The 12,979-nt window shown below is 43.4% G+C and overlaps 1 long non-coding RNA gene and 1 pseudogene across 6 annotated transcripts in view; both read left to right on the plus strand.

The window, feature by feature from the left end:
• LOC105463725 (uncharacterized) overlaps window positions 1-12,979 on the plus strand; it is a 29,685-nt gene that overhangs the window by 6,857 nt on the left and 9,849 nt on the right. For all 6 annotated transcript variants that reach the window (XR_011622411.1, XR_011622410.1, XR_011622407.1 and 3 more), the window contains exons 4-6: window positions 2,286-2,446; window positions 3,378-3,431; window positions 5,423-5,509. This is a non-coding gene — a long non-coding RNA (uncharacterized lncRNA). The remainder of the gene's footprint in view (window positions 1-2,285; window positions 2,447-3,377; window positions 3,432-5,422; window positions 5,510-12,979) is intronic.
• Window positions 3,213-3,312, plus strand: LOC139363044 (U6 spliceosomal RNA; annotated as a pseudogene).

Consider the following 12,979-nt stretch of genomic DNA (forward strand, 5'->3'; position numbering starts at 1 on the left):
AATACTCTAGTAAACAAGGTTCGGGCTTAGGTTAACTTTTGCTCCTTTGGGCCCTGTGTTCTACCAGCATTTCATTTATCTGAAACTCCCCCCTCACCTCCAGACCTTATCTGTTCTTTAATGGTTTACTGCTGCTTCCTGGGTTTGCAAGAACCCAGTTCAGGAGTTTCTGTTTTAGTTTGAGATCTTGTAGGCCTGACTCATCAGGTTGGTGTCAGCCCAGCTAGGATTAGGCAGAATTGGGTGGGGGTTGTAGTGCATTTTTGGCCCAGCATGTACCTGTCTGACTAATTATGTGTCTTTTCTTTCCTGTTGCAATTCATGGGCCTTAGCATCTTCTGAATGGTGTTTAGTAGGTCATCCTGTTGATTTCCTACTAGGGAGTAGCATACTCTGGCACTGTACCATTGGCCAAGGGACTTAAGGATAGATGACAGGCTGCAGTTTTGTTAAATGGAACAATATGAAGAGATGGCATTTTGGCAGCAGGGCCCATTTGAATGGTTGGTCCTTTGTCCCTGTGTTGATATAGGCAGATCCTTGACGGGAATTTGGAATGATCCCAAATATTGTAGATCACTGGTACATCAAGTTATCCTCAAGGCTGTCTTTCTAACAGTCTTGAATGATATTTTGTGAATCTTTGGAGATTCTCTGTGTAGGGTTTAATCATTTAGTTTTTTTAGTCGAGCCTGTTTAGTTTCTTTGCAAATAAATAAGAAATCTGAAAGAGATGGCAGGCATTAGGGAAAAAAGCCAGGAGCCTTGTTTCCCCACCCTCTACTTAGGTTCTGGAACTGTACTCATAGGTGAGTAGTGAGGAGCTGGGCCCAAGCACATTAATCCTAGATCTAGCTCTGCTTTGCACTCGCTCCAGTACTTGAATCAAATTCACTTCAAGTCACCCAGAGTAGTATGTAGAGGAGTCATTCAGGAGCGTGCTTATACTTTATGATATCAAATGGGAGATCCAGTAATTTATAGCCTGTTATTTCTGGAGTCTGGAGATGGCTCTGCATAAGCTTTGCTGAAGCAGATTTTATTACATTAGAAGAGAACCTAGCTGGCTGCATCCTATGCTGGAAGCTTTTAGATGCTAATAAGGAGGTCACAGAAGGTAAAGGTCACAAAATGACTCTGGAATCCATTCCCTGCCAAGAAAGAATAATGACGCTCTAGGTTGGCCTCTTTTCGTTTCCCTTTGATTTTGAGTAATAAATTATCTCCTCACTTCCCAGCTGAACAGTTTGGGAGTCTCTATTCCCTAGAAAGACTCTGATCACATGCCCATCAGATTAAATTAGGTGACAACTCTTTGACCTTAATGAATGTTGAAGGATTTCAAAGGGCTAATGGAAATTCTAGAAGTAATTGCAACCTCCGCCTTCTGGGTTCAAGTGATTTTCCTGCCTCAGCCTCTGGAGTAGCTGGGATTACAGGCGTCCACCACCATGCCCAGCTAATTTTTGTAGTTTTAGTAGAGGCGGGGTTTCACCATGTTGGCCAGGTTTGACCTCAGATGATCCATCCGCCTCAGCCTCCCAAAGTACTGGGATTACAGGCGTGAGCCACCGCGCCTGGTTAAACTCCAGTTTTTCATGTTTCCTGCATAGGTCAAGGTCTTAGGGAGTGATTCATTCTAGCAGAACTCCCTGGATTTTAAGGCAGGTGTTCCATTTATTAATTGACAAAGGAGGCATATTTCTCCCCTGGTAACCTAAAGATTTAGGTTGTTTTCCCAGGGACTCTGTTTTCACTGTGAGGGTTCTTGGAAACTAAGCAGAGGATGAGGAAAAGGCTGTGAACAAGCTTGCTGGTCTTTCCCTGTCCTATAAAAGAGCATACCTCTTCTGTAACCAGAAGACCCTTTTGATTAGTTAAGGCTGGGCAGACTGAGATGAGGGTGTGTGTGTGTGTGTGTGTGTGTGTGTGTGTGTGTGTGTGTGTGTGTGTGTGTTGAGACAGGGTCTCACTCTGTCACCCAGGCTGGAGTTCTGTGGTGAGATCAGAGCTCACTACAGCTTCTACTTCCTGGGCTCAAGCGATCCTCCTATTTCAGCCTCCAGAGTAGCTCGGAGTATAGGAATGTGTTACCACACCCAGCTCATTTTCTAATTTTTTGTAGAGATGAGGTTTCACTGTGTTGCCCAAGAGATTTCACTGGTCTTCAACTCCTGGCCTCATGGGATCCTCCTGCTTTTGTCTCTCAGTGGCTGGCATTATAGGTATGAGCCACCTCACCTGACCTGCAATGATTTTTCAACAGTATACTTTCTCTTTTACAGAGCCACCTAAGCTAAAGATTCCCTTGAGAACAAGTACTGTCCTGTGGTTTCATGGCCTTTCTTCCATTTGTGGTTCTTGCCAAGTGGAATTTCAATGACATCTTATCAAGATGGATAAACCCAAGTTTCCTGGTGCTGGAATAGAGAAAATGGATGCACAAGTAAGTCCCACTCAGCACCCATAGCCCAGGCATAGGGACCTCAACACACCTGAGCCCCAGACGTCACCTTTCATTGTGAGTAGCTCTGAGATGACACTTCTGGTTAGTAAATGCCTACTGGCAATAGTTTATATAACAGCAAGTGAAGGAATAAATAGTCACCAAAACATTTTCTGTCCCCAACTCCAGCATTAATTGCATTAGGTAGTTACTTTATGAAGAATTTTCCTATGCCACAGTCCTGACCATATCTTCAAGTGAACAGAAAAATTCTATTAAAAAGTGAACCTTCTGTCTCACTCTGTTGCCCAGACTGGACTGCAGTGGTGCAATTATGGCTCACTGCAGCCTCAACCTCCTGGGTTCAAGCAGTCCTCCTGCCTCAACCTCACAGGTAGCTGGGACTACAGGTGCTTGTCACCACACCTCACTAATTTTTCCATTTTTTAAATATTTGGATTCCACAGGACTGACTTTGAAAACTTGAGTATGCATGGATTTTGGTATACACAGAAATGGGGTTGCTGGAACTAATCTCCCCATATACCAAGGGACAAATTGTATCTGTTTTTACAATTATACTGTAGGGTACAGTATGTTCCATGACAATGGTAATTTTTAATGACAATTTTTAATTGAGTGAAATTACCATAAAAATAATAATTTGCTGAGCTGTTACTAGGTGCCTATAAGTACTATAGATTTTTTAAATTCCCCATATCTCTTCCTTATTTCACTTAACCACTCTATCTTAAATTACTCATGCTTGCTTCAGTAGCACATGTACTTAAGTTGGAACAATAGAGAATTTGGCATGGCCTCTGTGAAAGAATGACATGCAAATTTGTGAAGCATTCCATATTTTTTAAAAAATGAGAAAAAAATTACTTCTAGATTTTCACCGTGTTTGTGCATATCACCTTTTGTTTAGGTTGAATTATATCCAAAGATGATATTTCCGGAAGTGAGATTACTGTGAGTGACGGTATGTGCATTCTTATTACCCTTGATGTAAATTGCCAAGCTTTCAGGCATGGTGGCTGTCAGCCTGTAATTCCAGCACTTTGGGAGGCTGAGGTGGGAGGATTGCTTGAGGCCAGGAGTTGGAGGAGGCAGTATAATGAGTCACTGTCTGTATTATTTTAAAAAAATTTCCAAGCTTTATCCTGGAAGGTTTGTATACAATTTAAACAGCACTGATAGTACAAGAAAATGGCCATTTCACTGCACCTTCACTGGCACAGGTATTATAATTTAACAAGTTATTTTCTGTGTGATAAATAAAAGACTTCATATTACTTTGTCACCTTTTTTTTTTTTTTTTTTTTTTTTGAGACACAGTCTCGCTCTGTCACCCAGGCTATAGTGCAGTGGTATGATCTTGGCTCACTGCAACCTCTGCCTCCAAGGTTCAAGCAATTCTGCCTCAGCCTCCTGAGTAGCTGAGATTACAGGCACACACCACTACGCCTGGCTAATTTTTGTATTTTTAGTAGAGATGGGGTTTCACCGTATTGATCAGGCTGGTCTCAAACTCCTGACCTCGTGATCTACCCGCCTCGGCCTCCCAAAGTGCTGGATTAGAGGTGTGAGCCACGTACCTGGCCTGTTTGTCACATGTTTTATCTTTCGTTGTGTTAGCTTATTAGCTTTGTTTCTTTATTGTCCTTTTTTTTTTTTCTTTTTTTGAGATGAAGTCTCGCTCTGTCTCCCAGGCTTGAGTGTAGTGGCACAGTCTCAACTCACTGCAGTCTTGACCTCCTGGTCTCAGGTGATCCTTCCACCTCAGTAGTTGGGTTTATGGGCACATGCCACTATGCCTGGCCAATTTTTTTTTTAATTTTTAGTAGAGACAAGGTCTTCCTTTGTTTCTTAGGCTGGTCGGGGACTCCTGGCCTCCAGCAATCCCCCCACCAACCCCTCCCAAAATACTAGTATTATAAGGGTGAGCCACCATGCCTGGGCTGTCCGTGTCTTTTCCATTTGTTTATAGAATTAATTTGTCTTTTACTAATGCGATGATTTGTTTAATCTTTTACTAAATTATAAAAATAGTAAATACTTTTAAATAAATAAGTGAAAAATTTCCTTCAGTCTTTAGACCCATAATCTTATCTCAGGAAATAATTGCTATTGAGAAAATGGGCCATGTCCGTCAAGATACATACATGGTAATTGAACATCACTTCACATTTTCATATTTCGTGGACATTTGTGCCAATACCTATTGATCTATCTTAATCCTTTTCATGGTTGCATAATATTTTGTTATGTAGATGTATCACAGTTTACTCATCAGCTGCTGTAGGCATTTAGGCTCCTTCTAATATTTCCTTTGAGCTCTTTATATAATTAAAAGTTAACCCCCTCAGCCAGGTGTGAGGTCACACCTGTGTGGTGTTATAGGCAGGTCAACCTGTAATCCCAGCACTTTGGAAAGTTGAGGTGGGAGGACTGCCTGAGTGTGGGAGATCACCACCAGCCTGGTCAACATAGCGACACTTTGTCTCTACTAAAAATTAAAAAAAAATTGAGCTACACATTGCACTGTACACCTATAGTCCCAGGTACTGGGGAGGCTAAGACTGGAGGATCACTTGAGCCTAGAAGGTTGAGGCTGCAGTAAGCTATGATCACACCACTGCACTTTAGCTTTGGTAAGAGCAAGACTGTGTTTCTTAAATAAAATAAAAATTAGATGGGAATATTGCTCGAGCCCTGGAGGTTGAGGCTTCAGTTAACTGTGATTGCACCACTGCAGCCCAGCCTAGGCGATAGAGCAAGACCCTTTTTCTAAAAATAAAATAAAATAAAAAGTAACCTTCTGTTATATTTCCTAGTAACACTTTCCCTCCTACATTTCTGCTGGAAGCCCTTGCATTTTGTTTGTTTTTCACATACCATTTAAAACTTTTAAGTACTGATGTCTGTCTGTGTCATCCCTCTTTTTTATTTTCTTGTTTTTTTTTTTTCAAGGAATGTATTTTTGTCACTCCAGCTGGATCTACCATGAAAGACTTCTGAATCCAGGAAGAGAGACTGACTGGGCAACATGTTATTCAGGTACAAAAAGACTTGGACTATAACTCAAAAATGATCAAATAATAGTGCATGCATCAAGTGCAATGGGAAGCTCTTCTGGAGGGTGAGAGAAGCTTCCAGTTAAGGTGACATTAAAGCCAGGTTCTGAAAGATGAGGAAGAGTTGTATGAGAGTGGGGAGGGAAGGAGGAGGTGGAGGGATGAGGAATGGGCTGGGATGGGATGGAGTGAGCTGCTCAGGCAAGGAAACCAGCACTGTACAGACCTGGACAATGAAGATGTCACATTTTGTTCAGGGAATGTTGAATGAAGTGTGGCAGGAATGCTTTGTAGAGACAGTATATGGGGTTTTGCCCAAGACCTCATTACAGTTTCTAAGTTTTTGATGTTATCATGCCTCACTGTACTTGTCAAACAGTATGATGATCACAATAACATCGAGCATAGTATATCATTAATTCTCACAAAAACAGGTAGGTGCCACAGTTTTCCCCATTTTATGCACGAAATGATGAAGACTTGGGGTTAATGAACGATTTGCCCAAGCTTGCCTGGATATTAAGACTGAGTCAAATGTTAGGTCTGGTCTGACTTTAATGCTTGCCTTGTTCATGAGCACCGTGCACTGTCTCTCCTATGCAGTTAAGCAGGTAGACAGGTAAGAGAAGAACTCATGTTTCTCTCTTCTCACACTCTAACCAAATATGTGTGTGGAGTTTCTACACCAATTCTCCAACTCTCTGGACACCAACTGTGTATTCCACAATTCCATTTTGACACTACCTGGGGTTAGTGCAGACCTCACAGGTAAGGGGCTCAGTCCCACGAGACCACCCTTACTTCAGATGCCAATTGCAAGTCCTAGGTTGTCACCTGTATTTCGACCAACCAGTTAGATATCAGGGTTTCCCATGACTCTCTTCTTAGTTAGTTATTTCTTCTTAGTTTAGTTATTTGCTAGAACAGCTCACAGAACTTAGAAAAACGAGTTTTTCCTTTTCTTTCTTTCTTTTTTTTTTTTTTTTTTAAAGACAGGGCCTCGTTCTCTTGTCCAGGCTGGCGTGCAGTGGTGCAATCGTATCTCATTGAAGCCTCAACCTCCAGGGCTCAAGTGATTCTCCTGCCTCAGCCTCTCAAGTAGCTGGAATTACAGGGTTCCCACCACCACATCTGGCTAATTTCTTTTATTTTTTGTATAGATGGGGTCTTGTTATGTTGCCCAAGCTGGTCTCAAATTCCTAGACTCAAGTGATTTCCCCCCACCTCTGCCTCCCAAAGTGCTAGGATTACAGGCATGAGCCACCTCATCTGGCCAGCTTATTTTCTGTTACTGGCTCAATGTAAAGGCTCCATCTCAGGAACAGCCAGTGAAAGAGGTGCACAGGGCAAGGTAAGTGGGGAGGGGCACAGAGCTTCCATGCCTTCTGTTGGGCACGCTACCCTCCCAGCACCTCCTTGTGTTCAGCGACACAGAAGTTCTCCAAACCCTGTTGTTTGGGTTTTTATGGAGGCATGATTGATTGACCATTGGTAGCTAAGTCAATCTCCAGTCCCTTTTGCCTCCTGGAGTTCGGCAGGTGAGGCTGAAAGTTCCAAGCCTCAAGAAATGTGGTTGGGGCTGGGCGCAGTGGCTCATGCCTGTAATCCTAGCACTTTGGGAGGCTGAGGCATGTGGATCACTCGAGGTCAGGCTTTTGAAACCAGCTTGACCAACATGGTGAAACCCCATCTCTACTAAAAATACAAAAATTAGCTGGGCATTGTGGCACATCCCTATAATTCCACCTACTCAGGAGGCCGAGGTAGGAGAATTGCTTGAACCTGGGAGGCGGAGGTTGCAGTGAGCTGAGATTGTGCCATTGCACTCCAGCCTGGACTACAAGAGCCAAACTCCGTTTAAAAAAATAAATGTGGTTGGTTCCTCTGGCAGCCAGCCCTCCTCCTGAAGCAGTCTGGGAGCTTGCAGCCACTCTGTCAGCTCAACAGCATCCCACATGCATTCTTACCATGCTGCAGATCTGAAAGACCTTAGAGGCCCTTGTGTCAGGAAACTGGGACTAAGACTAAATATTAAAACAGGAAATGCTCCTGTTACCTCGGTCACTAAGGACTCTATAACAGCTTTAGAAGCTCTATGCCAGGAACCAGGGGCAGAGACCAAATGTATATTTCTTTTCTTATATTTGAGATAGAGTCTCGCTCTGCCACTGAGGCTGGAGTATGGTGATGTGATCATAGCTCACTGCAGCCTTGACCTCCTAGGCTAAAGCGATCCTCCACCTTAGCCTGTCCAGTAGCTGGAACTACAGGCGTGCATCACCATGTCCAGCTGATTTTAATTTTAATTTTGTAAAGGCAGGGGGGGTCTTCCTATGTTCCCCAGACTGGTCTCAAACTCTTGGCCTCAAGCATTCCTTTCTCTTTGGCCTCCCAAAGTGTTGGGATTACAGATGGGAGCCCCCATGCCCACCAATCACAAGGATCTTTATAAGAGAAAGAAGGAGGTAGGAGAGTCAGAGTTAGAGAAGGAGATGTGGTGATGGAAGAAGAGGTCAGAGAGGGAGATTTGAAGATGCTGCACTTCTGGCCTTGAATATGGAGTCAGGGGCCATCTTCAAGATGAGTCAAGGAATGGGGGTGGCTTCTAGAAGCTGGAAAAGGCAAGGGAGCACATTCTCTCTAGAGCCTCCAGAAGGAATGCAGCCCCTTTGACACCTGACTTTAGCCTTAATATATCTAGTTGGGCTTCTGGACCCCAGAACTGTAAGGTGGTAGATTTGTGGTGTTTCAAACCACTAAATATAGGGTAGTTTGTTGTAGCAGCAAGAAAAAATGAACATGAAGCTGGGGCTTTATGTTACAGTTGCTCATGCCTGTAATCCCAGCACTTTGGGAGGCTGAGGTAGGAGGATCGCTTGAGCCCAGGAGCTTAAGACCAGCCTGGGCAATATAATGAGACTTCATGTCTAAAAAAGTTTTTTTAAAAAGGCCGGGCGCGGTGTCTCACATTTGTGATCCCAGCACTTTTAGGAGGCCGAGGGGGTTGGATCACAAGGTCAGAAGTTCAAGACCAGCCTGGCCAATATGGTGAAACCCCATCTCTACTAAAAATACGAAAATTAGCCAGGTGTGGTGCCTGTAATCCCAGCTACTCAGGAAGCTGAGGCAGAGAATCACTTGAACCTGAAAGGCAGACTTTGCAGCAAGCCGAGATCGCACTGTTACACTTCAGCCTGGATGACTGAGACTCTGTCTCAAAAAAAAAAAAAAAAAAAAAAAAATTAGATAGGTGTTGTTGCATGCAGCTGTAGTCTCAGTTCCTAGGGAGGCTGAGGCGGGAGGATTGTTTAAGCCCAGGAGGTTGAGGTTGCTGTGAGCTATGATTGCACCACTGTACTCCAGCCTGGGCAATAGAGCAAGACTTTGTTTCAAAAAGAAAGAAAGAAATGAGCATGGTGGGAATGGGGACAAATGGCAATGTTGAGTAGAGTGGTCAGGGTTGGCCTCATAAGTGAATATTGAGCAAAAGTTTGAAGCAGATGATGGAGCTGGCCAAGGTGCTGAAGGAAGAGCATCGTAGCCTGAGTCAACAGGATAAAGGCATTAGGAGGAAACTCCCTGGTGTGTCTGAAGCTCTGGAAGGAGGTCAGTGGAGCAAAGAGAAAGAGGGAGCAAAGTTGGCGAGGAGGCCAGGGAGTTGCTGGGCTGGGATTGGTACAGATCGCGTAAGCCCTGGGATGCTATTGCTGGAGCTTTGGTTTTACTCTGACTAAAACGGGAACCACCGAGGGGTTCTGAGCAGAGAGGCGACATGATCTGTCTCCTGATTTAAAGCACGCCCTGGCTGCCAAGTTGAGAAAGACTCTGGGAAGATTTGTGTAGAAGCATGGGGGCCAAGCTGTGGCAACATCCCAATGCGAGATGATAGTGGTCCTGACCTGGTGCACAGTGGTGGTGAGAGATGGTCAGAGCATGGATTCATGTTGAAGTCAGTCAATAGGATTTCCTGACAGACTGGATGTGAGCTGCGAGAGAAAGCAGGGGTCAAGGTTGAGTTTGATTCTAATTAAATTATTGATTAAAAAAACCCTACTGCCTTTTGCAATCCTACCAAGTAAAGGAATGTAGATTTAAAAAATCCCAAGTCAGGCCAGGGGCAGTGGCTCACACCTATAGTTCCAACAGTTTGAGAGGCAGAGATGGGAGTGTGTTTTAAGGCCATGAGTTTGAGAGCAGCCTGGGCAACATAGCAAGGCCTCCTCTCTACAAAAATAAAAGAAAGAAATTTAATAAAATAAAATAAATATAGCCGGGAATGGTGGTGTGTACCTACTCAGGAGGCTGAGGTGGGCAGATCTCTTGAGGCTAGGAGTTTGAGGCCAGCTTGGGCCACATATTAAGACTTCTCTCTCTAAAAAAATTAATAATAATTTTTAAAAGCCTGACATGGTGGTACTTGCCTGTATTTCCAGGTATTGGGGCAGCTGAAGCAGGAGCATCTCTTGAGCCCAGTTGGTCAAGGCTGCAGTGAGCTATGATTATACCACTGCACTCCATCCTGGGTGACACAGTGGGACCCTGTCTCAAAATATAAATACAAATGAAATGAAATCCCAAGTCAGACCAGTCCCTTCTAGGCTATGTAGGCCTTGCAACCACATAGTGGCATGATCGGGTTTGTGTGGCTGTGGATAGGAGACCCCTGCCCAATTGTTGTTGGCTTTATAATCAGTTTATTTTTCAGTATAGTAATCAAATATATTTCATCATACTTGATGGTCTCAGATATGTGTGGGTTTTGGAATTCCCCTTGGAACAGGTTGTAACATCTTATTTGCTCCATCATTCCATTATTTTTAAAATCTGATCCGTGTTTAATAAGATCAGAATTGACATTAGACTACCTCGTCAGTTTTGATTATTGAGAAAATGAAATTATGTTGTTTGCACTTTATCCAAGATTGGTGTCATATTGGGTAATTCTAATCAATACTTGAACAAATGCAAAATTAGAGCTTTATCATGAAAAACTATGTCATTCTTGAAGAAGATGCCATTTCTTTTTTTCTTTTTTTTTTTGTTTTAGAGTCTTGCTCTTGTCGCCCAGGCTGGAGTGCAATGGTGCGATTTTAGCTCACTGTAACCCTTGCCTTCTGGGTTCAAGCAGTTCTCCTGCCTCAGCCTCCCGAGTAGCTGGGATTATGGGTGCCCGCCACCACACCCAGCTAATTTTTGTATTTGTAGTAGAGACGGGGTTTCACCATGTTGGCCAGGCTCGTCTCTCGGACTCCTGACCTCAGTTGATCTGCCTGCCTCAGCCTCCCAAAGTGCAGGGATTGCAGATGTGAACCACCATGGCCGGCCTCCATTTCTTTTTCATAGTCTTTAGCAAACAGCTGCTATTGTTGCAGACTTGCTGTTTAGGTACTTAGGAACTTTTCACTAGAAGGCATGTAAAGAAAGATCATGGGTATTTGTAATGAATTTAGCATTCATTCTTTGCATGACTGTCCCCAGAGCTGTAACTTTACTAATGAATTCTTTAGAAACCACTTAACTAGCAACCAAGCCTAACCAGCCACTCACCCTCCTTATTCAGTGCTCTTTTGTTCTTGTCTATTTCTCCTCCAACTTGGCTACACTCACAAAGGGATACAAACTTGCATTTGTTTTCTTTCCTTTTTAGAGACAGAGTCTTGCTCTGTTGCTCAGGCTGCAGTACAGTGACGTGGTCATGGTTCACTGTAGCCTCAAACTCCTGGGCTCAAGCAGTTCTCCCACTTCAGTCTCCCAAGTAGCTGGGACTACAGACGTGTGCCAATTTTTTCATTTTTTATTGTAGAGATGGGATCTTGCCAGGTTGCTCAGACTGGGCTCAAAACTCCTGACCTCAAGTGATCCTCCTGCCTCAGCCTCCCAAAATGCTGGGATTACAGGCAGGCATGACTACCTGTGCCCAGCCCCCTATTATTATTATTTTAAATAATAGCTTTGTTAAAATATTATTCACATGCCATTCACTTTATTTATTGAAATCTGCAATTCAGTAGGTTTTAGAATATTCAGAGCTGTGCATCGATCACCATAGTCACTTTTAGAACCTTTTATTACCCTATAGAGAAATCCATACCCCTTAGCCACTACCTCCTACTCCCCCAACCTGCCTTGGCTCCCAGCCTTAGGCAACCATTGATTCATTTTTTTGTCGCTATAGATTTGCCTAATTTGGACAAATAGAATTGTACAATATGTGATCTTTTGTGGCTTTTTTTCCCTCTTAGCACAATGTTTTCAAAGTTCCTTTATGTCATAGTGTGTATCAATATTTCATCCTCCTATGGCTGAGTAATATTCCATGATAGAGACACGCTGCATTTTGTTTATCTGTTCATCAGTTAGTGGACATTTGGGTTGTTTCCATGTTTTGGCCATTATGAATAATGCTGCTATGAAGATTGTTGTACAATATATATTTGTGTGGATATATATTTTTATTTCTCTGGGATATATGCCTAGGAGTGAAATTGTTGCATTATATGCTGACTGTACTTTTTGAGAAACTGCCAGACTGTTTTCTTAAGTGGCTACACCAGTTGGGTGTGATGGCTCACACCTGTAATCCCAGCTACTCAGGAGGCTCTGATGGGAGGAATTGAGCCCATGAATTCAAGACCAGCCTGGGCAAGATAGTGAAACCCTGTCTTGATTTAAAAAAAAAAAAAATCTAATTAAAATGACAGGAAAAGAAATACCCAAACAAAGTGTTTACACGATTTTATGTTCCCACCAGTAATGTATGTGGGTTCCAATTCCTCCACATCTTCCACATCTTCACTGCCATTATTTTTTTTTCTAGATAGGGGCTTCTCTGTCTTTCAGGCTGCAGCCCAAGGACACCATCACAGTCACTGCAGCCTTGACCTCCCAGGCACAAGTGATTCTCTCATCTCAACGCCTGGCTAATTTTTATATATTTTTGGAGTGATCGGATTTTACCATGTCACCCAGGCTGGTCTCATACTCCTGGCCTTGAGTGATCTGCCCACCTCAGCCTCCCAAAGTTCTGGAATTACAGGCTGAGCCACCATGCCTGGCCTTCACCAACATTTGTCATTATGTTTTTTTTTTTCCTTTTATACCTTAAAGCAGTATAAGAACAAGTGTCTTCAATTATAGGAAACAACATAATCCCAGGGCATTTGGAGGCTAAGACAGGAAGATGTGTTGATGCCAGGAGTTTGTTTTCTGTTTTTTTTTCAGACAGAGTCTCACTCTGTTGCCTAGGGTGGAGTGCAGTGGTACGATCTTGGCCCACCGCAACCTCCGCCTCCCAGGTTCAAGTGATTCTTCTGACTCAGCCTCCCAAGTAGCTGAGACTACAGGTACACGCCACTACTGCCCGGCTAATTTTTGTATTTTTAGTAGAGTCGGAGTCACCATGTTGGCCAGGCTGGTCTCAAACTCCTGACTTCAGGTGATTTGCCTGCCTCAG

This window comes from Macaca nemestrina, chromosome 4 (assembly GCF_043159975.1).
Source record: "Macaca nemestrina isolate mMacNem1 chromosome 4, mMacNem.hap1, whole genome shotgun sequence".
Taxonomy (NCBI): domain Eukaryota; kingdom Metazoa; phylum Chordata; class Mammalia; order Primates; family Cercopithecidae; genus Macaca; species Macaca nemestrina.